We start from the raw sequence: 26,031 nt of genomic DNA on the forward strand, positions 1-26,031 counted from the left end.
TTTTCAGAAGTTCAGCTGCTCCTAAATGCCTATGTGATCCAGTAATACGACGCATTTAGCTTCGTTAATGGTACCGGTAATCTCTTTGTTACACGTTTCGAATAACCAAGAAGCGAAGTATGTGATGTAGAAAGGTGGATTCGTAATCCACCATTTTCCTTAATATGGAATGACGAAACTGATGTTCCGTCTATGTCTTCTTCCAGAAAATTCTGAGAACACATTTTGTTATGTTCACAATGATATATCCAGGCTGTGGCGCCACTGCTACAAAATCTGCTGCAAATTTCGCTATGTCTGTGTGGTTTGCAATATTTCCCTCTCACAGCGTACAACTAGAGTGCTCTTCGATTTATACTGACAGGAAATCTAAAGTCGAATTACAGAAATAAAACCACTATAGTAAAATAACCACCACAACTAAAATTCGTGTATATGAAATAAAATATCACCAGTTACAAATGAAATGTGATTCATGTTCACTGTAGGCCATAATCAGAACGACTAGTATAAATGTAAATGATGCAAGCTGATGTTTTTGGCAAAACACTTCCACCAGAAGCTAATATTTGACCCTATGATCACTGAGGACGCCAGTTTCAAGTCTGTGACGTCATGATGATGATGAGCGTTTGGCGTCATTGGCCGGGAGGCCCCTTGCGGGGCAGGTCCGGCCGCCATGGCGCAGGTCTTATTACATTCGGCGCCACATTGGGCGACCTGCACGCCGGATGGGGATGAAATGATGATGAACACAACACAACACCCAGTCCCTGAGCGGAGAAAATCTCCGACCCAGCCGGGAATCGAACCCGGGCCCAGAGGACGGCAATCCGTCACGCTGACCACTCAGCTACTGGGGCGGACTGTGACGTCATGACACCTTCCCTTATTATACATCCATGGTTGCCTCACTATAGATCACACAGGACAATATCTTTAAAGTAGTAAAAATTTGAAACTTGGTACATTGGAGGCGTAAAAATGAAACTCAGATACCATAAGAGTTCACAGTGTTCATAATCCACGAGATAAATATTCTCTAGTACCGTTCAATATTCTAAGATTTTCGGTTAAACACTGAACTTTAAATTCTCAGTCGGCACCTCATTTTCCACACAATGATTCGAGCATTGTTAAGAGGATCGTCAAACGTTTCTTTAATCTGTTGTATTTCTTACTTTTAGGCAAATCATTTCGCAAAAAAATTGACCATTTTTAAATTTTTTGTTTTCAAGATTTTTTATATTTGACCAGTTAAAACAAATGTTTACAGTGTCGCGTTGCAGTTGAATCATGTCTCAACCGGTCTGAAACAGTCAAGTGTTAGGAGCTGATGAAGTTTATTACGAAACTCCGGAAAATCTGGAGAAATATGTTTTGTGGAAGTTGTTTACATCATACATTTCTCGCATATGCGTGAAGATGGAGTCATATGACCTCGAAATAAATATCATTGTGAACTGAACAGAATAATAAATAATACAGCAGCAACGAAAATTGGTTTTCGTAATGGCATTTATAACTATGAACCTAGTACAAATAAACGTAACATACTGTAAACCTGTACTTTTAGAAATTGTGAAACTTGAAGGAGAACGTGAAATGGACGTAGTCTGCATTGAGGTAGCAACTATCAGACATGCGTATTGAATCGGCGAAATTTCAAACACAACTGAGGGGACTAGTGAATGCGAATACAAACACACGCATATAGACAATATTAATACAGAATCGAACCATTTTTAGACAAAACAAGATCAGCTGTAGAATACGGTGATGCAGAGGGAAACAGTATACTGATGGCAGCGCAAAGCCCTTTTATAACATAGGCGAAGGACAGACAAAAGCAGAACATTACTGCAAAATGTAATAGATGAGATAAATTTATTAGTTTTGTATCCTTCACAGTGTCAAAGACTATTGTAAGTAGGACTGATGTGAAAACAAATATAAATGTGTCTTTAGCAAGCAGGTCACCTACAAACAAGATAAAGTCATAGTAAGTTTTTAACGTGGCCATATGACATAAAAATGGTACCTTCCCCTTAAAGGAACGGCCCTAGAACGTAGTAAATAAATCACATCACTGTAACTAAAAATTAAATAAGACGGGGTGGGAACTCTTGAATGCAATAATTAAGTCACCATTAGCAGACCATAGCGTAGACCATACAAACCCAGAACTGATAACTATGCAGCTAAACGCATTGGACGACACCCTGTCAAAGTATTGGTCGTTCTTACACTTAGGTACCTAATGTGAATACAAGTATGTGATATATTCGGAAACTATATCAAAGATCACTGGGAGCAGAGGGAAGGCAGCTAGGCTATCGGCATGTACAAGTGCTATAGTTATTAGCACAAGCAATGAAAATAAGAATTGGGAAGAATATGTTCGAAATCAGACTGAAGCAAATCCATGAGGTTTCTCATCCAATGCACGGTGCTTCAAAACGACTCATTGACGAGTGGACGAAGATGAACACGCGAGAAACTGGGTTTTGTCAACGCTTAAGATTTAAGCCAAGTACAGAAACGGGTACATGGCGCAAAATCATTTCGATTATATCGATCAGTATAATACACCCCCTAATCATGCAGAGTACTGTAGACGATGCTGTCAGTCAGACCAAGCGTATGCAATTTGGTTCAAGTACTTGTTGATGAGTTCTGCACATCACCAAGAAGAGAGGACTCTTCAGATGCGTCTGTAGGTTCCCTGCTGAGAGAATTACACTTTATATCATCATCATGGTATCGACCTGTTCATTTACAGTCAAATTGTAATTTTTCCATATTTTATTCAAAAATCAGTAATGAGTTAATTAATTCGTTTTGTGGCCTTGAAAAATTTGCAATAGTGCATTCCTCTTCTTCTTTTTCTTTTGCTGGTGCCTTGTCCCACGGTTTTGCAGGGTCGGCACGGTTAGGAACGGATTTGGCAAGGTTAGTTATTAAGGGATGGCTGGATGCTCTTCCTGCCGCCGCTCCGTACCCCCGGGACGAAATTAGTGTACCCCAGCTGTCTGCGTCTAGAGTAATCCATGGAAGAGTGCGAACATGTTCAGATGTCTGCGAGTCGTGTAACTGAGGCGGAACGTTGGACCAGCCCGGTATTCACCTAGCGAGATGTGGAAAACCGCCTAAAAGCCATATCCAGGCTGGCCGGCACACCAGCCGACGTCAGTAATCCGCCAGGAGGATTCGATCCGGGGCCGGCGCGCCTATCCGACTCTCAGGAAGCAGTGCATTAGCGCTCTCGGCTAACCTGGCCGGTCATTTGCAATAGTACATCATATTCAAAAGATGTTTTGAAAATCTGTTTCCCTGTGAAACATTTTGTTGGATACTATATAACTGTTTCTGTAACTACCTTTATTTGGCACGCTCTGGCAAATTAGGAGTCTTCATGTAGTGTTCGTAGTGAAGCTTCGAATATTAGAGCTCACAACGGATAGCTGGAAGACGTTGATAGAGAGAACAATTAACGAATGATGGAATCGACTAATTCATACGCTATTCCATCTGAGCAAGGCTCATGAATCTGAATCTGCTATATAACAATCAATTACGACAATGAATATGAGGCTGCATCCAGAAAACATATAACTTTAAATTAATTTTAATACTTTTATCGAACATTTTGTTATAAGTGCAGAAAAAGTATCGTATTATTTGGAAGTTACACATAGCAATTTTAACTTTCATTGTTAGAACAGACCAACTAATTTACGAATCGGATATGTTTCCGGTAAAATAAATCTATTCCTTACAGGCAGTGACTGTGAGGTAAACGTTTAAAATTACACCAATTTATTTAGTAAACTGACCTGATACAATTGACGAGCACTTCTCTATTTAAATCTAACTTCTCTGTACAAAACCAGCAAGTTTCTGTGTTTGAGCATTAGTCACGGAACAGGAAATACCGCCTGATTCATCAGTCACATCATTCCACAAGAAGCAGTATCGTACACGAGTTAATCACAACTCCAAGTAGGAAGAGTACAGCATGTGTGTCACCGACAGGGTATCTCCGTATGTCTTCTCTACTCTGACGCTAATCTTGTTGCAAAATGCACCCAGAAGCAAACACCTATCAGCTTTGTAATTCTGCAGAAGTTGACTTTTTTGCACTTTATTTAAACTAGTTCTGCTAGTTCCATACAGACAGCACGTTATCTGTTTCGTTGCCCGCTGAATTTCTTAAAAGCACATAACGAAAACTTCGCATCATCCTGTTAATGACCAACACTTCCCGTTGGCTGTGCAGCTGATATCTCAATCGGCAGTCATCGGAGATTTGCCTGAAATCTGTTTCATAATCTTATCAGCTGCGCTGCTCGACGACCACTGGATAGAACGACACATTTAATCGGTTAATTATACACAGGAAGCATTTTCACGATATTTTTCCCGGTACGTTATTTCATGCATTGAAGACAAAGAAATTCCTCTGGCAAAAACATTCGCAGTGATGCCTCATACGACAGCAATAGTGACACTTTTCTGCTCTTCGTAAGTGCTGCACGACAGACGCTATTTTGTTCCACGACAGGTCTATAGTTTGACAAGAAAGAGATTTTAAGGTATCTGTAACTGCCGTCGAGTATTCTCATTTTCTCAAATGGGTCCTAAACCCGTCTTCTACGCTAGTTTTTATGCAGTTTTGTTGTTTAATTGATTAAATGAGCATATATGCTTATATATCGGTCTTAGAGCACCTTCTGGTATTGTCCAAAGCCTAGTTTCAGTGATTCTCTCTCGTCCCATTGATTTTCCCTTCAATCTCTTGATTTCAGTGGGTTTTTGCAAATTTTCATAGGCGTTCCACGTCATCTGTGATCAGTTAGTATTCACAGCATAGTCTTCTTAGGTAAGCTAGATTCATCCATCCGTTGGACATGACCGTATCGTACTAACTGTTTTCGTTCCATGTCAGCTATTAACGACTCTTTTACAACAGTTCGTAATCTAACCTCTTCGTTGTGTATTTTCCCTCTTCTGGATATCCCCAATGGCCGTCTGAACACATCCACTTCAGTGGCCTCCAACTATCTTTTCTTATTCTCTATAACTCAATATGTCTCTTCCCTACACAGTAAGGAACTTTTAATCAGAATAGGTGAACACCCAGCAAATATAAATCTCAAGAAATTTCTCGTGGAAACCACAGCTGATTTTAGAGGTCCTCCAGTTGATTTCATCATGAAATGCATAAGAAGATCAAGTGATAAATACGACAGAGAAGTCACGAATGCTGTAGCTGTTGTTCCACAGGGCTTAGTAGTCTGCTTACTCCGTAAGCCCTACAGAAATACTGTATTAAGTTGGCGGGACGAGAGTTCTCTCATTCGAGTAAGACACGGCTCCACTTAAACAGCTGTAACCTTATTGTTACTGCTACACAGTTATAGAAATAAGCAGACTCAATTTTTTCCAGCGTTTGGAAAAAAACTTCTATAAACATGTTTCTTTCAGTTTAGTTCTTTACGTAAATCGAATATGAATTTTTCATAAACAGTTTAACTGAACCCTCGAAAAAGATTGTACTACAGTTCAACAAAAGTGTTGATACAAAAAGGAGAGTAGAAACTTAAAATGTGGCGCTACGAACGAATGTTGAAATTTGGATGGGTAGATCGAATATAAATAATCAGGAGGTACTAAATTACAATAATGAATTAAGAAATTTGTGGCACAACTTGACTAAACGAAGGGATTTGTTGATAAGATACACCTCCAGGCATCAAGGAATTGGCAGTCTCATAATGAAGGTGTGTGTGTGTGGGGGGGGGGGGGGGGGGGGGAGCGGTATAACTGTAGCGGGAGACCAAGGTTTGTATACAGAAATCAGGTTCAAACGGATCTTGATTTCAGTAGCTATGAAGAACTGACAAGACTTGCACTGGATAAAATAACTTGGACAGCCGTATCAAAACATCTTCGAAAAGAAAGCAGCAATAGCAACATACGTTTCTTAATGCCGTGAACTAGTGTTGGGTATTGAGCTCAAATGCAGGCAAATAATCCTACCAATGACATTGTTCAGACTCCAGATATTGTCCATAACACCACACAAACATATTAAGAAGCTACAGTCATTACAGAGTAAATTCCTCGTTAAATCACTAGTTTCACACTACCCCAGGCTTCGTTTCAAAAACTAGTCTTCACACTAATGTGAGACTTTAGTATATAAAGCACTTCCAAGCAGAAATCGGATGGCTACAGAATCTTTGACATCATTAAAGTTTATCACACCACTACTATATGTCTTACACAAACTGCTTACAACGCAGAGCAGAAACACGAGACAATTTAACGTCTTGCAACGTATAATGTTCTATCCATACGTTTTCTTTGACATTTACGGCGGTAACAGCTTATTGTCAGCTCTTTCTTCATACTTACTACGTTGTTATTACTCTTGACTGCTGGTGTTTTCCGCTTCATTTTTGGTACTTTCACCTTGCGTTGAGCTCAAGGTAATCGGAGATGGGGCTAAAGTTGCGTTTACATAGAGGTCACGGAAGTATGGGAAAGCGTCTTGTTCAAGAGACGACCTCTTCATTAAACTCTAACTGTATGGAAAAAATTAAAAAAAAAGAAGAGGGTTAATAGTTCAACACAACTCTGTTTGAATTCGAATCCAGCATTTTATTTTTGTAGTCAATGTCTTCTTTCGTCGAACATTCTTCTTGCAGTTCAAAAGTGTTTTGTGAAAGGTGACATGCGATGTAAACTCAACATGATATTCACATTAGCGTCTTATCAGTAATATATGTTTACCTTCTGGGCGGTGCAATCCAGAGCATCATCCGATCAACCATTGCTTTTTGCCTCGGCGAATAAGCACAATTCCAGATAACGCAATACAACTGCATACGCCGTTAGCATCTACTGGGCTTCACAAAAAAGTAAGCACTGCAATGAGACTATTGCAACAGTTCCGTCGTGTGTTCGCTTCAGGTTACGAGGTTGGAGTACTTACATCGCAGCAGCATCCGAAGAGATAAATTTGATCGGTAGCAGAATGTTAAATACGTCCTTAACAATTGGTCTTATTTTATTTGATTCCCGGTACGTGGGTCAGAGCTACTGAAAAGATCCCTGTAGAGAGGTTCAAGCCTGATAGAGATTACAGTCTATCTTGGTTTTACGTCACATCCGTTCTTTACTGGTATCAGAGAACCTCAAGTGATCAGACTTCTCGTTCTGGATCCGAGAAAGCGAAACTTCTCCAAAGAATGTTGTAAATGTCAAGAAGACAGCTACTGGTACAGGGCAGTTGCCATCAATTTGTGCAATTTTTACGTTAACACTAGTTACTCTCATTTAGAGTATTATCCAGTGTTTTAACACGAGTTTTAGTTGTATTTATACAAATACAGTAAACCTGCACAACTATTGTTTAAGTGTTGGGAGAATCACGAGCCGGCAGCGGTGGCCGAGCGGTTCTAGGTGCTTCAGTCCGGAACCGTGCGACCGCTACGGCCGCAGGTTCGAATCCTGCCTCGGGCATGGATGTGTGTGGTGTCCTTAGGTTAGTTAGGTTTAAGTAGTTCTAAGTTCTAGGGGACTGATGACCTCAGAAGTTAAGTCCCATAGCGCTTGAGAACCACGACCATCACTCATAATAACAAAGGAAAATGATCTCCCGAGTAATGATCAAGGCGGTGGCTGAAGAACAGGATATCAGACGTCTCCCAGTATTAAACTTCACTATTTTTATAACTACCACAAACGACTTCCACACAGTACTAAATAATGTGGGAGTCTTTTTTTTTTTAAGTACGTGGCAACTATAATACGCAGTTGGTCGTTGCCTCATTCAGTACAAAGATAATAAAGAATATTAGCTTCTGTGCTGAACATGTGGAAACGTAGCCTTGTTACCTGCATTTAATACTTTTATTTATTAGTTATTTATTGCTTATTCAGCCTGACCAGATCATGGCCTTATGGCCCTCTCTTACATCTGCCCAAGAACAGCACATACAAAAACTGTTGCATAGACATCAAAATAATAATAATTGCATTATTAATAAAATAATGATTGGCAATAATAAAAATAGTAATAATGATGGCAAAATAATGGAGAAATTAAGAATGATATTGATTAGTTTAGTGCTTTTGAAGGCTTGTTTGGTATTAGAAGAAGTAGAAAAGATAATTAAAGAGGAGAGGATTGAAATGTGACAATGGCTGCTAGGAAAGAAGAGAATTGTAATAGAGAACTCTGTAGACTAGGCGCGTAAACAGTGGTGGGGAAAGGAGGGTTAATGAGAGTGACCTGCAAGAAGAGATAGCCATTGTGATAGAAGGTGGGACATTAGCTGTCTTTTGAAGTTTGAGAGGATTTTAATTTCTCTAATATTTTGAGGAAAATTGTTCCAAAGTCAGGTTACTGACACAAATAATTATTTAGAGGACACGGCAGTGCTGTGTCAAGGTGCAGAGAGGATTTTAGTCTGTTGATAACGAATATTCCTGCTGAGTTGTTCAGGTAGTAGCTCAGTAACTGATAGTTGGTCCGCTCAACTACCAATACATACTTTGAATATTAACGTACACAATTATAGTAATATAAACTGACAATAATTAAGCTTTTTATTGGAATATGAACAGTCCAAATGCTGTTATGCTTTAAGGCTGATATTACTTGGTCTTCGGCTTAGCACAACCTCGTGAAACACGGCGAAGTTCAGTTCATTATTTTGTTAGCAGTAAAAATAAAAATCTTAAGTTTTTAGTTTGACACGAAGGCTGTCTATCAGGTGGCTACAAAAAAATGGCGCTACATGTCATTAGCACGATCTGAATAGAGCGACCATCTGTTTTACTTATAAATGGTAGAAGGGTTATTTATGCATTACTAGCGTCCATAGAATTTCAGTGATCTTCGAATTTACTACATCATATTGCAAGACTGCAAATTCTGCAGCCCACTTCAGTTACTTGTGGTTTTTCCCCCAAATCACCATCCACAGCTCGTGTTCAAATGCCAGAGTCCGTTAAACCGTCGTGGCAGGCAAGAAAGAAATTTTAACCATTCAAACTCCGAGGTTGTTAGCGACAGAAGGCAAGCTCGGATTCCGTAACCAATAAAAAGGTAAATGACTTTGACCATATCTAAGGAACCATCCAGACATCCTCCCCAAATGTTTCAGGGAAGCCTCGGAAGAACTGAATCGAAATAACCAGACAGATATCTGAAACAAGGTAATTCCGCCCAGTGCAGTTACTGCACACGAGCCTAACTGCGCCTCCCGGTTTATGAGAACGCTGATCTGCTTAACTGCATCATGTCTACGTCTAGATCTACATTCGTGGTCCGCAAGCCACATCACCCACTAACATTTCCCCCTCACCTCTTTTATTCAACAACAGTGGCTAGGAAGAATGTCTGTCTGCAAACTTCAGATTGAGATCGAATTTCTCAGATTTCACATCATGACATTTCAAAGAGTTATTTGTGGTGTGAAATAGTATGTTGCTTGTGGCTTATTGGAACGTGCATACCTCTCCATGCTTCACGAAACTTTAAAATTTATTCTGATACATCAACAATATCTTGGGGATGAGCTATAAAATAAAATCTGCAACCTTACTGTGAGATGCTATGCAAACCGATACTGGACCCATAAATCAATATCGCCACGTGTGGAGGCATTTTCAACGATAAGCAAGTACAAGAACCTAGTTCGAAGAACGCGACTGCTACCTTACTTTGAGCAGCAGTAAGAAAATTTCTACCAGGTGAGTTACACGTCATTTTGGCAAGCCAAATTACTTTTATTGATTACTGCCGGCCGAAGTGGCCGCGCGGTTCTGGCGCTGCCGTCTGGAACCGCGAGACCGCTACGGTCGCAGGTTCGAATCCTGCCTCGGGCATGGATGTGTGTGATGTCCTTAGGTTAGTTAGGTTTAAGTAGTTCTAAGTTCTAGGGGACTGATGACCACAGATGTTAAGTCCCATAGTGCTCAGAGCCATTTGAACCATTTTTAGCCGTATAGAAATAGTAGGTTACTCGCTCACCGCGGTGTAAACGTTGACATCATTTGGTGAAGATAAAGGAGTTGTTGTTTACCGTTCCAAATAGTTGCCACTTGACCATAACATTGCAAAGAGTAGGTACAGGCATATTCTGAATAGCTCAAGGGGAATTCTGGGATTGTGAAGAATGAAAAGGCTGACATATCGACAAAAGAACGAAAGAAAGAAGGAAATACAAGAACGACGTATTCCAGCGGATGATTGATTGATTTAGGGGAAGGGACCAAACAGCGAGGACATCGGTCCCATCAGATTAGGGAAGGATGGGGAAGGAATTCGGTTGTGCCTTTTCAAAAGAACCATGCCGGCATTTGCTTGAAGCAACTGAGGGAAATCCTGAGTCAGGATGGCCGGACGCGGGTTTGAACCGTCGTCCTCCCGAATTCGAGTCCAGTGCGCTAACCACTGCGCCACCTCGGCCCAGCAGATGATCTCATTGCTGTATAAACATAGCCGAAGGCGACTGGAACAAGGTGTGGCGGCCCGAGGATCTACACAAGGACACCTGGTACACACAGATCTATCTACTTTTATCGAAGGGCCAATGGTACGCTGAAAAGTGGGATACGAAATGTATCTTATCTGGTACAGGAACAAAAAGCAATTGGTAAGGACAATTACCAGGTTGAAGTTCGACTACGGCCGCTACCATCAACACCTCTATAGAATTCAAGTCGTACCCTCAACAAATTGCGACTGTAGAGAGATTCTGGTTGTCAACAGTATATACTGGGTTTGGTATAAAAATATGGACACACAGTAAAAAATGCATGCTTCAACATAAGTGCAGATGCTAGCCAAGTCTGCAGGTTTCACTGTTGTACTTGACAACGAAATGATAACTGCACATTCTCCTCAATACTTTAAAAGTGACCGTCGTGGTCAGAACAGTGTTCTGTGTCGATCTGAGTACATTACATCGAAGCTAAGTGACTTTGAAATTGGGCAAATTGTTCGTCTTCTATGGTGGGTGCTTCCAAACCAAGGTATCCGAGGTGTTTGGTGTGTCAAGAGCCGCCATGTCGAAGATTGTTATCACATACGGGAAGAGCGGGAAAACATCACCCGCTAATTAACAACGTGGACGAAAGCGTGTGGTGAGTTGTAGTGACAGACAATCATTGAAGAGAATTGCGATAAAAATAAGAGTACGACAGCTGCAGAAGTCGCTGCAGATCTGAATGTCGCGCTTGCGAAACCCGTCAGCACGAAAACCACACTAAGGAAGCTCCATAAGCTGGGAATTGCAGGGCGGGCTGGAATCCCAAAACCACTCATCTGTAATGCAAATGCTTGTAATAGGAAAATTTGTCGCCTAAGCCATAAAATCTGCACTATGGAGCAATGGAAGACAGCCATTTGATCGTTTGAGTCTTTTTTCACATTTTTCTAGCTTCTGGTCAAGTTTACGATCCAAGAGTAAGTATGGTGGGGGTTCGTTGATGATTTGTGCAACCATATCATGGTATTCCGTGGACTGTTTGGTGTCTCTGCAAGGTAGCATTACTGCGAAGGATTATGTCACCATTTCGGCTACTCGGGTCCATCCGATGGTACAATGTTTGTTCCCCAATGGTGATTCTGTTTTCCAAGACGACAGCACCCTTGTTTACATAGTTCGTATCTTCTAGGACTAGTTTCGTGAGCAGCTCGTATCGTCCAGGACTAGATTTGCGAGCACGAGGATGAAGTGTCCCACCTCCCCTGGCGACTACTGTCACCAGGTCTTAATGTTACTGAGCCTTTGTGGTCTATGTTGGAAAGAAGAGTGCGTTATCGGTATCCACTTCCGTCATCGTTTTCTAAACCTGCCACTATTTTGCAGGAAGAACGGTATAAGTTTCCCCTGACAACCATACATGCCCTGTATTTCTCTAATCCGAGACGGCTGGAAGCTGTTTTGAATGCCTACGGTTTTCCCACGCCGTATTTGGCGTGGCAATGCGTCGTGTTTTTGGCGTTTCCATATTTTTGTCCACACCCTGTACTATTGCTGCGCTAGACACAGAAACGAATCAGACTGGATACTTACATGCATCAAGAATCCCTCTAATGTGTTTACACTTTTTGTAACAATGATTATAGGCATTTATAAACTGCTAGGGAATTCGTGATTCGTGTTAAAAGTTAGGACTAAACTGTAACCGTTCAGTTTGTATGATGGTGAGGGGAGGGGATTAACCTAAAGGACCACTGTCTTTCCCTTTCTTGTAGCTTCTGTCACTGGAGTTGGATAATTATCTCTGTGACACTCTCGTCCTTAATAAACAAACCGCTGACAAAATACACTGCTCTTATTTGTATCTCCTCTACTGATCCTATCCATTAAGGACCCCGGAGTGACGAGCAATCGATAGAAAGAGGGTCTGCTAACTATCTCATTTGCCTTTCGACATAATTCTTCCAAATATGCTCATTCTGCCATCTGTTTCTCCTAAAGCAAGTGATCGATGAAGTTCGAATCGCTGCGTCCACTTGCTGCTTCTCTATATACACTAGCGTTAGCCACCAATAATCTCATATACAACTTCCAACGTGCAGTATTGTTTGTTTCCTCAGACTCACTTAAGAACTTCTTTCAAATGCCACAGATAAATGTATATGGTTCCATTAGAAACCAAAAAAACAAAATCGAATGTAATTCATTGGAAATAAACGATAAAAGTTACTTACGAACTTCGGAAATTTGCCATGTTGTCCTCCATAGCTTCACGAAAACGGCACCTCACTGTATTTATCCACTCTGTACATACACTGTCGGGAAAAAATCATATCACCAAGGCGTATTTCTGCATCTGAAAGATAACATCTTTTCACATTTCGCGCCAGTAGCGCCACTATGTGAATGCAAATCACGTTTGCTTTAAATGCACGGAGTAACGATCGTGAGGTTTAGTTAATTTTCCTTGAGACTGGACGTTGGCAGTTAGTCAAGAATACCTTTAAGGCGATAAAGAAGCCTTTATCAATATATCATAGTGATTGAACGAGATCGTGTAATAGGGCTACAAGAAGCTGGATCTTCCTTCTGCGATTATCCCACGCAACTTGACTACAAAATCGTGCGTCAGTCTGGTGATTCGATCTGTTGCGCTGTCATTCATAAATATCATTCCAAGGATGTGTTTTTCCAACTGGATAACCCTCGCCCACATACAGCTGTTGTAACCCAATATGCTCTACAGAATGTCGACATGTTGCCTTGGCCTGCTCGATCGCCAGATCTGTCCCTAGTCGAGCTCTTATGAGACATCATCGGACGACAGCTCAAGCGTCATCCACAGCCAGCATTAACCATCTCTGTGTTAACCGACCGAGTGCTACAGGCGTGGAACTCCATCTCACAAAGTGACATCCAGCACGTTTACAACACATTGCATGAACGTTTGCATGTTTGCATTCAACATTCTGGCGGTTATATTGGTTACTTACGTACAAGCACTTCACATCTGCAATGGGTTATCTCTCACTTACATTATCCTGTGATCTTATAATGTTAATCACTTAAGTATGTCACCTAGACAAATGAATTGTCGAAATTTCCAACTCTACGTGTTAAATCCTGCCTACTCGTCAAATATGGGGTATCTAGGAAACCTGCTTCCTCAGATCGCTAGCCAAATAATTCAAACAAATCATATTAATGAGTTTTCTTACGAAAGGAGAAAATACAATACTTAACTTTGTGTTAAACAGATGTATCACAAGCAAACGGCGACAGACAAAATAAGAAATCTCTTCAGTATAACAATTCCAAGTTTGAGCTACATACAATGTGCAAGGTAACGAATGTTGATGCTTCTGTCCTAGTTACTACCGAGCGAGGTGGCGCAGTGGTTAGCACACTGGAATCGCATTCGGGAGGACGACGGTTCAATCTCGCGTCCGGCCATCCTGATTTAGCTTTTCCGTGATTTCCCTAAATCGCTCCAGGCAAATGCCGGGATGGTTCCTTTGAAAGAGCTCGGCCGACTTCCTTCCCCATCCTTCCCTAATCCGATGACCTCGCTGTTTGGTCCCTTCCCCCAAACAACCCAACCCAACTCGTGGAGCCATGTTCCTAGTTACTAGTCTTGACGCTGCTGTAGAAGTGGGTCGCGGCCAGTCGGGCGCGGCGCTGCTGTCGCGTTGTCGTCCTGGAGAGGGGTCGATCAGGATGCAATTGGCTGAAGTCTTCTTCATAGCCCTCTCTGCTCTCTCGTTCCCGACTGGCGTCCCGGCGCTTGACTTTACGCCATAACACTACATTAGCATTTTTTGATGTTGCGGTTTTTTTTTACATCTGTATAAATGGCGTTACTCAATCGACTTTGTACGGTTGCTCTGAAATGCTAATCTTTTGTATATCCAAGTAGCGGGTGGTTCTAATTAAAGTACAGCTATTCACAGAGGTCGAGCGTGAGCGGTGGGTATCGTATGGCAGCGAAACTTGGTAGATATGCTAGTACGATGATGCGGAACCCGTTTACGCTGAAAAAAAAAAATTAATTCCATCTTTGGCCACCGGGTGCAAATCTGACTCTGTAAATGCAAGAAAGACAAATAAATATGTTTCTATATGTAATGGGTTGGGAACGGGACATGGGCACAAAAGGTCAAACAAGTGAGAAAGGCATAATGTTGATTTTAATGTTAACCGCCACATAAACAAATCGTTCAATACGAGCACCGGAGACGTTGACGAGGTGCTGCTTCTGTCAAATGACGTGATCAGCAGTTGCTCGCAGGAATTCCGGCGGAATCTAAGCAACGTGTTACTGTGTACTGTCCTTCAGGTCAGGTAGAGCCCGAACATGACCCTGATAAGCACATTCTTTTAGGTATCTCCAAAGCCAAAAGTCACATCGATTCAGATCAGGTGGTGTTGTATGCATCTGCAAAACCTCTGGAGACAAGACGTTCGTGGAAGGTTACATTAAGCAAATCTTTCACTGGGCGACTAACACGAGGTGTTGCCCCATCTTGCATGAAAACAGTCGTGTACAAGGAGAGTTCGATAAAATTCTGACGTCAAGGTACACCTGACAGGCCATCTGGGTGCATTCACAGCAAAGAAGAATGGGCTGAGGATAACCGTGTTTAGGACTGCACACCGCACAGTCACGTACGGCGAGCGCAGGAGCTCTTTGTGCACAACACACGGTCCAACAGTACCCAGAACTCGAGAGTTCTGTGTATTCACTACACCTTGTAGTGTAGAATATGCTTCTTCGCAGCGTAGAATATTACCCGGCCACATGTCATCAACTTCGATCCGTGCCTGAAACCCAAGAGCAAGAATGTTGCTACGGTTACAGTTGCTGCACCGTCTTGATCCTGTATAAGCCCCAGTGCAAAATAAACCGCAAAACTCTCCGAACTGTTGACCATGGGATAGGCCTAAACAATTCTCGTGACACTGCACGAGCACTAGCACTACGCGGGACACGTGCTGCATTGTCACTTACAGCGACAGCATTCTTCTCGATAATTTCCACCGGGATAGGACGCGTTTCTCTTACATGTGCCACTCCAAGCTCACCCGTGTTTTCGAATTTCGTTATCGTCATCTTTAAACCAATTAATGTCATCGGGCCTCTCCTCAGACCTAATTTGCTTTCCGGTGTAAATCGGTTCCGTATTAACGTGTTAGCATATCTACCAAGTCTCGCTTCCATACGATAATTACGTCCCACAACAGACATCCGTGAGTAGCTGCGCTTTAATTATAACCACCCAGTATATAGTACACTTCATGCCAGTCTGACGTTTGTAGGAAACAAGGCAACGCATGACCTACACTTCACCCCAAGATAACGCTTAGGAAACTCGTCAAAACGTTGCGACAACATGACGCTATGACTCGACTGACAACACGAGATGATTTCATCAACAAGAGAACAGATCATGTAATTCGATAGCGTCGGGATTCGATCTTGAGCGTAAGTGACTCGTGTCGCTAGAACCAGTTCAAGTTTCGCACTTACTCTACCCTGATAAGGACATTGACCTCTCAAGGTTAGACGATAACGAAAGGTGGAGGGCTTGAGCCTTGCGGCTCGCTGAGTTTCGCTACTCGGCGGCGCCAGCAACCAGCTCAGGCCGGCTTCCGCTCGTTAACTCCTTCGTGACAGGGCTGTAATTGCTGGCGATCATGCTAGCTCCTCCCGTTGTCAACACGAGCAATTGTCCAATTGGAGCTACTCGGTGCGGTGCAGCTCTCTGTGCGAGGTCGCGCCCCACAGCAGCAAACAAAATATTATCCTTCCAGTCTGCGACCTTGACTAAACAGTCGTCGTCAAATGTTGACTCGGCGCCGTGCAAACACTTGCCGCTCCGTGTCCAGCCATGCCAGCCAGTCGAGACCTCTTATGACTAATGGGCTGCGAGGCCCTGCTGTGTGGTAGTCTGAATTCTGGCAGGCATATTAGGCGTACGCGATCTGTGCTTAGCCATATAGTACGCGTATTTCGTAGAAATTAACATCCCGCCGTTTGAGATGGGATGGTATATGTCAACCTACAGATCTAACAGTTCGTGATTCCAATCACCGTCGGCAGTACACTTTGTCTCTAGCTTCAATTCTGCCAGTCTTCATGCATATGAAAAGTTATTAGTTATAATTCTACTAAACTGCCGATCAACCCAAAACTGCTTGGGCGAGCAGTTGCCAAGCCAAGTGAAGGTATGGCGAAATACCTCCAATAGGACTTGCCCTGGACGCACTGTGTTCTTCAGACCCCCATTCGGCTCCATAATACTTTTACTTCGGTGTTCAACACAAAGAATGCAGTCATAGATAAGAGGAGGAGGAGGAGATTAGTGTTTAACGTCCCGCCGACAACGAGGTCATTAGAGACGGAGCGCAAGCTCGGGTGAGGGAAGGATGGGAAGGAAATCGGCCGTGCCCTTTCAAAGGAACCATCCCGGCATTTGCCTGAAGCGATTTAGGGAAATCACGGAAAACCTAAATCAGGATGGCCGGAGACGGGATTGAACCGTCGTCCTCCCGAATGCGAGTCCAGTGTGCTAACCACAGAGCCACGTCGCTCGGTATCATAGATAAGAAGAATAGAATTATCACTCCTTTAATTTGTATAGTATGTGGTCTTATGTGTAGTGGTTCCTGAGGGCAAACAATTTTAAATGGTTCAAATGGCTCTGAGCACTATGGGACTTAACTTCTGAGATCATCAGTCCCCTAGAACTTAGAACTGCTTAAACCTAACCAACCTAAGGACATCACACACATCCATGCCCGAGGCAGGATTCGAACCTGCGACCATAGCGGTCGCGCGGTTCCAGACTGTAGCGCCTAGAACCGCTCGGCCACCTCGGCCAGCAAATAATTTTGTTCTACTGTTTTAACTGTAGATGACGTCTCTACATCAATTCCTTGCTCTTTTGCTCAAAAGCAATATTGAGCAATTATTGTTTCAATAAGCCTTTTATCTATATTTTTTGTCCTTTATTAAGATCATTTACTGGATACTCGTATTTTATTTGCAAACTGTTTGAACAACAAATTATTTATTCAGTAAGGCAGATCCTTGACGAACCTTGACGATCAATTTGAGTTTTAATTTTTTTTTAAGTGGGCAAGGGCCAGATAATGTTTTCTTCAATCATAATGGAAGGACAGTAAAAGTAAATGTTAATCTCTCGCTACTTACTTTTCGTAATTAGCTTCAAATTTGTCTGATGGTCTGCTCACCGGAAGTGCTCGAAACAATAAATAAACGCAATTCAGACTTCTCTACAATCAGTATACAGCAATCGCTGTGTCTAAAACTAGCGTCAAGTAATTTATGTTTTTTTTTATTTGCTATTTATCTGAATTTGGAGTTCTTATGTGCACAATGAAAATACTCGATTTACCCAAATGCTACATGCAGCATGTAGCGTCCTGTGGTATTACAGTTTCAAAAGACATTACATGAGTACAATTTAGATTTCTTATAATAGTATTTGATAATATTCAGCGATGAATTTATATTTAAATCACCGAAGACTGCGTTCGTGGTTCTCTCGACAGAAACTAGAAAGTAACAATGACTTGTTAGAGGTGAGCATTTTATGGTAACACACCTTCGTTGGTGTCAACACCTCTGACTGTGCGGCTGATCCCCGCGGAGGTTCGAGTCCTCCCTCGGGCATGGGTGTGTGTGTTTGTCCTTAGGATAATTTCGGTTAAGTAGTGTGTAAGCTTAGGGACTGATGACCTTGGCAGTTAAGTCCCATAAAATTTCACACACATTTGAACATTTTTCTACACCTCTACACGAACAGCCACAACATATTCATAACAACTTACCTTCAACAGATTAAAAACAGGTATAAAATTGTGAGTGTATTCAACATGATGAATAAATAATAACGCGGAAGAAATGTAATTACCTTTTATTTTCTCTGTGTCTATCAGTAACTGCGTTCAACAAAATTAGTATATCAGCGCCTGTGCTCCTAGCCTATCAATAAAATCCAAAAGCGCACTAACTGTTTCTTATTTTCGCACATGAGTGTCTAGACACTAAGGAATGTTTTAACTCATTTATGCTTTGACGTTACAAGCAATTACATTAGTTTAAAATCAGCTTATATGACACATTGCACAGTGGTCTGCCTACCTATCACAATGAAGACCTGTTTCGATCATCATGATATTCATCTTGAGAGAAGAACAGGACTACGTACACTCACCCTCACTTGCCACATGCAACGGCTAAATTAGGTTAAAGCCGTCATACATGATTACATTTCACCTTCGTAGCAGCCTGCATATGAATCACAGTCAAGATGTGGATTCGAGCATCAGGTAATTCATCTTGAGAAAACAACAGGAATCGTGCACACTCAACCCCATAAGCACAACTGAGATTCTAAGAGGAAGGAAGATTAGGATTTAACGTCCCATCGACAACGATGTCATTAGAAACGCAGCACAAGCTCTGAATGGGTAAGTTTGGTGAAGGAAGTACGCCACGCCCTTTCGAAGAACCATACCGGCATTTGCCTTCAGCAATTTATGGAAAACCTAAATCTCAATGCTGGACACGTATTTGCACCGTCGTCCCGAATGCCTGAGTGCTAACTACAGCACCAACTCGCTTGGAAATTGAGATTCTGTTCAAAGGAGGAGTAGAGCCTTCAGTTTTGAAAGCCGAAAATTAACTAACGGGAAAGTGGTGTTCTGACCGTGCATACCACCCCTATAGCAGGCCAGTGCTACGTAATTTGGTGTTAACGGTAACAACCACTGGCACTAAACGGCGTGAAACATTCGCTCACTTATAGCTACAGTTATCAACGTTTTGGTGTCCTGCTGTCTGCAGGATAAAAAAATTATTCTCTAGGGGCAATGGTTTCATAACACGTCATCATGTACCTGACCTGTCCATAACCTGTAATGTATTAATTCTTAAAAGATCTTATCCAATTAGTTACTGGATGTCAAGTTGTTTAAAAGTGTTTTGACAATGTTATCATATAATAAGTTTAATGTAACATTCAAGTAATACGAATATCGAGCTACATATTATTATTTTCGTCATTGCTTGCTATCCATCAGAGACCCTATACGCTTTGCTTTAAATTGAATGGAAGAATATAATTTTTAGGGAAGTTGTGTTTAATAACGTTATTGTTCAATAAATATACTGTAGCACGTATGTAACGTAGACAACGAGCTAAGTGTTACACTCCTCGCAACTGGTTGTAATCTGTCTGAATCTTACACGCTCTGCCTGACAATACAAAGTAAAGGAGACAGTCTGTTGCTGTATTGGCGTAATGTCTTCTGCATATGGCCGATACAGATATGTATCCTGAAGTAAACATAAGGTTCTCTGTTGTTGTGTATTATAATACTGAATGTAGGTCGTGGTGGCCAAGCGGCTCTAAGTGCTTCAGTCTGGAACCGCGCTACTGCTACGGTCGCAGGTTCGAATCCTGCCTCGGGCATGGATATGTGTGATGTCCTCAGGTTAGTTAGGTTTAAGTAGTTCTAAGTTCTAGGGGACTGATGACCTCAGATGTTAAGTCCCATAGTGCTCAGAGCCATTTGAACCTTTTTTTTTATAATGTCTGTTGCCTTATCCGGTACATGCCCGGCAGGGACAGGTATTCTAGAAATATATTTCTAGGTTCGTGATAGTCTCATGTACCTATTCTGCTCTTGAATCGAAACGTAGTGGTTGTCAAAAGTTGCTATCCATGTAATTACTTAATGTCAGGTTGTATATATGAACTTATTGCACTGCCACTGCTCTGTCTCATGGCATGTTCTATTGCATATTGTTATGTTTGACGTATAGTTTGAAGGCTACTAAGAGATTTTAGGTAGCTGGTGTATTTTATTATATGCAGTGGTATAAATTCATATGTTAGTTGTATCAGATTGTACTGTCACCTGGTGACGATAGCTACAACTTAAGCTCTAAATGATGTGCGGCAGTTACTTTGCCTGTTTCCGTCAGAGAGACAAATTCAACTGGTTCCCACATCATGGAGGCTGGCGTGTTATTTTGCTCATGGTCATTATCTCAGGAAGTGTAAGAGCATCGTATACATGGAATTCTGTGCCGTTTTTCTGCACTACGTGCGAGTGCTCAGCACTCTATACAATATCTAACATGTTGCGACTTCTGTGATTATGGGTAGGTAGCACAGTGGCGTAATGTTAATTACGACTTCGGACCAATTCCGTAAATTATTATCTTTTTGCTTGTTGTACATAAACATGCGATCAGTTTCTTAACAGGATGGATATTATCGTATAGATTATTTACTATACTTAATTGTATTACATTCTTGTTTGGACAGGATGTACTGACCTGTAATTCTCTGTAAACCTTCACAGAACTGAAGATGCCATTGAACTGGCTAAAATGGTCATCTACGTAACAAAACTAGCGATCTAGATAATAAAGTGTTCTTAAAGGATACTATACTCTCAGAGCCAAAGATTAATGGGTGTACATGAAAACGGGGACTCGTCGTATTTTAAGTCCCTTTCACTCTCTTTTACTGACAGATTTTAAAGCATAGCATTTCGTTCACCTCGATTTTGGAACAGCGATTATTTTAGTTTGCCAATATTGGCTGACAAAAGATAAGAGATCATTACAGACGAAGACTAACCGTGGATGGAAAAAATATGGGCAGGAACTAAACTGCTGCCTAACATTTGAATGAAACGATTTACGGAAATCGTAGAAAATATAACTTTGCTAGATATAGTTAAGCTTTAAAATCAGCCATGCCCTTGTTTTGTTTTGTTTTTTTTAAAAAAAAAGTCCTGATAATCTTGATATTTTCTAGGAGTGTCACTTTTTTGCGCAAAATTTACTGTTAACTAGAGGCAAGTACGCAAATAGTTAGAGTCTCCGTTCCCTCTTGCATAGTACGCTGTCATAGTCTGTAAATGAACATTTTCACGTACACTGCAGGTAGGTCTTTAGAACTGCAACATCTGCAGGGATAAATAATAAATAAATTTTATTTATCGTGCATACACAGAATAGTAGGGAGAATACATGAATACATTTGTATGTGATTTAGTGGTTTACAGATTGCGAAATTTAGTATACAGATCTGCCAATTCTGGCAGCATCATTGGCTCTAACCCTACTGGGCATCGAGTCGCACTGAGCTTGACTGACAGGTAGGGTAACGTTATTTCATGTTTCTTCAACCCTTTGCCAGAGTTCATCAGTCGTAGAAGCTGGCAACAGGTGGCGTGCCAGTCTCCTGGCAACCCACGACCAGATGTTTTCAGTGCGTGAGAGATCTGGATAACATGCTAGCCAGGGCAACAAATGAACATTCTCTGCATCGAGGTAGGTCGGGACAGCACGGTGAACATGCGGTCTAGTGTTCTCTTATTCAAAAGTAACACCACGAAGATCCTAAAAATAGGATACAGCGACCGTTATTAACACGAGTCTAAGGTAAGGGCTGCCATTCAGATAGCCAGCCATGTGAACCACAGGTTGTGTGCCCAGTGGCACCTCGTAGATCGCGCTAGATGGTGGTTCTGTTTGACAATGGCGAATGCAGTGTGGTAATGTTCGGTCTCGTCGGATCCTCCATACTAGGGTGGTCCACAGTGAGGGTTTCAGCCCATCCAGACCGTGTGTGTTGCGCCAGCGTGTAGGCTACAGGCTAGCCTACCTGAACCGCTGTGATGGCGTGTTGATTGTAGCCCGCCACGTAACAAACAGCGAGTTAGCAGGCTGGTCTTCACCAGTTCACTTTACTGTGCGTTCCAACCCACTGCCTGTGCTGTGACACACCTTGTGTCCCTCTGCAACGTAAGAAAACTTAAAGAGGGAAAAAATATGAGATAGCGTCATGTACTACTTGACTCCAACTAGGTGTCAATGTCTACTAGGGTATCGTTCCGCTAATTTATTCAATGCGTGCTTCAATTGTACTATTTAGAGGGAGCAAAGACACTCAGTAATTTATTGCTGTCACATACATTCTTCTAATCAATTGGAAAACCTGTCTTGGTACTGTAACTGGCCGGATACAGAAAAAAAAGTTCAAGTATTTACTGGTACTATAGTGAAGCATCCAAGCTGAAACAATTCTTGAAACTGGTACCCATATATCCCCGAAAATTTCATCGGAATAATAATACAGGCGGATTTTGAAATTTTCTAACTAGTGCAGAACAAAACATAACAGAGGCAGAGGTTGACCTGATGAATAAATTCAGTGCACAACTTGGTAGGCAGTGGATGCGACGACTGTGTACATTCGGTTGGAGTCCCGTAAGCCACACAGGAAGGCCCATGTTCCAGATATGCTGAAACCTGCACTGTATGTGACTCTACTCCACACCTGGGTATGTCCACTATGATGCTTCATGAAGAACTGGGATTCATCTGAGATGGCAATCTAGTGCCTCTCTGTCCTATGTTGTCCTTGGGAGAACAACTCTCAGCATCCTTCTCTCTGCTGAAATATCAGGACAAGCCAGCACAATGGCCGCCATGTTGACAGTCTGTGGTCGTCTATACGTCGCTGACCTGTCTGTGCAGACACTACTCTACCTGCAAACAAGCCCATATCCTGACTCAGGGTCCATGATGTGGCTGTACAATCCTGCACGCCATAGCGAGCAATAGCGTCATCTCAGGTGCTAGTTGCATGGGACCGATGAGATGCTGTATGGAGTTGAGTACGGCCCTCCGGAACACACAGATTCCATATTAATGTGACAGCTGTGAGATTCCAACCACTGCAAGCAGCAATATCGTGACCTGTCGAATCCCGACATGTGGTGCTGGACGTTTCTGCTTCTTACTTGAGGCATAACTCGCAACGTGCAAACGTAATTTCTGAATGGCAAATCTGTTTCATGATCTTTCATTATACACAGAATATCTCTCGAAGAATTTCAAACTGCAGCTGTACAAAAAACTGACCGAACTTGTAGGGCTATATGTTTTGGAGCCTCCGGAAAACAGATTTAAATAATCTTCGCGATTTCGAGCGGATATTATCAAGGAAGATATTCAGTTCTGTACAATATGAGGTCACTGGGAATGGAGGATCGGGTTGTATGGTTTGGAGCCTCCGGAAAAAAGATTTAAATAATCTTTGCGTTTTCGAGCGGAAATGATTAAGGAAGACATTCAGTTCTGTACAAGATGAGATCACTGGGAATGGAGGATCCAGTATAACTGTGAGCTGGATGAGACCAACAACAGCCCAAATATTGTAGGCCTGATGAGAACCAAACAGCTTTTATCAGCACATAGGGTGATTAGCGTTTCACTAGTGCTTCATTCGAATACTTGAAGCAGTTGTCATCAAGTCTTCGAATGAAGCACCAGTGAAACGATTGAATTCACAACATCCAGGGATTTATGGCATTACATGACATTGTCGTTTGTTTGGAGAGATGCATGTGGGTCTTGAAGATAGCATAGTGGAATGTCAAAACCGGTAGCCTTCAAAATAAAATAAAAAAACATCTCAGTTACACGGCTGTTAGAAAGTTTACATTGATATTGACAATTACTTAACCAGCCGGTGTCCCCTGTCCGTGGTGGATCGACAGAGATTGATTCCACTTTGCGATGACTGTCCTGTTTTCTGCATCGCCCCCCCCCCCCCGCCCCATCCCTCCGCCCACACTCCCGACCGGCTTTATGCCCTCCACTGCAAGTGCTGCCACCTGCTGTTAGGTGCTTATTGGACACTGACATCGAATATAGGCTGTGGCAACATTAATATGTCAAATGTGTGTGAAATCTTTAGGGACTTAACTGATAAGGTCATCATTCCCTAAGCTTACACACTACTTAACCTAAATTATCCTAAGGACAAACACACACACACACACACACACACACACACACACACACATGCCCGAGGGAGGACTCGAACCTCCGCCGGGACCAGCCGCACAGTCCATGACTGCAGCGCCCCAGACCGCTCGGCTAACCCCGCGCGGCCAACATTAATATGACTGTACCGTGCAGAAACCAGTGGAAGAGGAGCCTTCTAGCTTGACGCAATCCTCTGGTCTTGATCATGTAAAGTATGAACTAAATTCAGAATGAAGCTAAAGCTACTCCTACCTAATTTACGTAGTTAGCATATACAAGGATGTAGTGCACTTCATGCCGATTAGACGGTTGTTACATTTCGACTTCATGATGTTGCAATGTTAATGGGGAACAGTGTATTATATTGGCACCGCCTGCACTCTTTCAAAGTAGTGCAAGAAAATTATCAAACACTTGACTATACCTGCTGAGTCCAAGTAGTCTGTGAATTTCTTCTTCATATACTGAGTGAATCTTTTATTTTCCGGGCAGGAACCGTCTTGCAGATTTCTCAATATATTACGCCAAGGCTTCCTGTTCACACGAGAAGTGACTAGTAGAAACATGCGTCGTTTGCATCAGCATGGTTCTGTCGTTTATGCTTTATTACAGTTTCGCTATTGTCCAGAGCTTGGAGCATAAGGAAAAGTCCTTGCGCCGTCATCTACCACCTGCGTTTCTTCTGTCCCACACCAGACTCTCTCACACACACACACACACACACACACACACACACACACACACACCTCTGTATACCGAGTAATTCGAAGCCTAACAGGGAAGGTGTGAATATTTCAATGGGTGTAGTGCAGACTAGCATTACTCCTATTCGACGCACTCTATATGGAAAACAAAAGAATAAACACCATGAACGTGACAAAAATAAACAATTTCAAAAGTTTCAACATTTCTTTTACTTCTTTCTGTGCAGTTAAGAAACACTAACATCATTATGCAATTTCAAGTACCTCCAGCATTTCAACACTTAGCACTTCCATGTTTAATATTCTACAGTCTAGGAGATATTACCAGTCATAATGGACGCGAAAGTTAATATTAACATCCAGTCTACCCCAACGGTTGTCAAAACTGAGCACCAACTTCATTTACTTAACGAAACCTTTGTAATACTGTAACGTAAAAGATCTTTCTCATGAATCTGTAAAACTGATTTCCATCTTCTGCAGCATACAAGATTAAGCACGTTGTTGGCAAGGTAAGATAGCCCTGTCAAGCAAAATGAAAATGAGGTTCTACATCTAGTTACGGGGCGGTCAGAAACAGTCTGAAAAGCTTGTAAGGGTGTTGTAGGGTGGGTTGCGCTGATAAATAATAGTTAAGAAACATATTCAATACCTTGTGCCGTTTCCGAGTAAATTAATTTTGAAGTTAGCCAATCAGGCCGTCGCTCGCGCAAATTCAATCGGCACGCCAGATACAATTAGTTGTTCTCGTAGCGTAGATGATAGCGCAAGAGACTGCTCAGGCTTTGGCTCGGATTCAGTGCTAACTACAATCCATGTCCACTTTTTTTATCGATCTCTTGTTTGGTTTTAGGAAACCAATTGAAGAACAGCTATTGCGACGCCGTCTCTGGTGGGCAGCTTGAATTTACACGCGCAGCAGCCTGAGTGGCTGACTTCA

The 26,031-nt window shown here is 42.1% G+C and overlaps 1 protein-coding gene and 1 non-coding gene across 2 annotated transcripts in view; one reads left to right on the forward strand and one right to left on the reverse strand.

Annotated features, from left to right (window-relative positions):
* Nucleotides 1-26,031, forward strand: part of LOC126416480 (solute carrier organic anion transporter family member 74D) — a 151,110-nt gene that overhangs the window by 55,050 nt on the left and 70,029 nt on the right. The gene's annotated exons all lie outside the window — the stretch shown is intronic.
* Nucleotides 10,414-10,487, reverse strand: Trnas-cga (transfer RNA serine (anticodon CGA)). Its single transcript has one exon. It is a non-coding gene; the product is annotated as a tRNA-Ser (tRNA).

Source organism: Schistocerca serialis, chromosome 1 (assembly GCF_023864345.2).
Source record: "Schistocerca serialis cubense isolate TAMUIC-IGC-003099 chromosome 1, iqSchSeri2.2, whole genome shotgun sequence".
Classification (NCBI taxonomy): Eukaryota; Metazoa; Arthropoda; class Insecta; order Orthoptera; family Acrididae; genus Schistocerca; species Schistocerca serialis.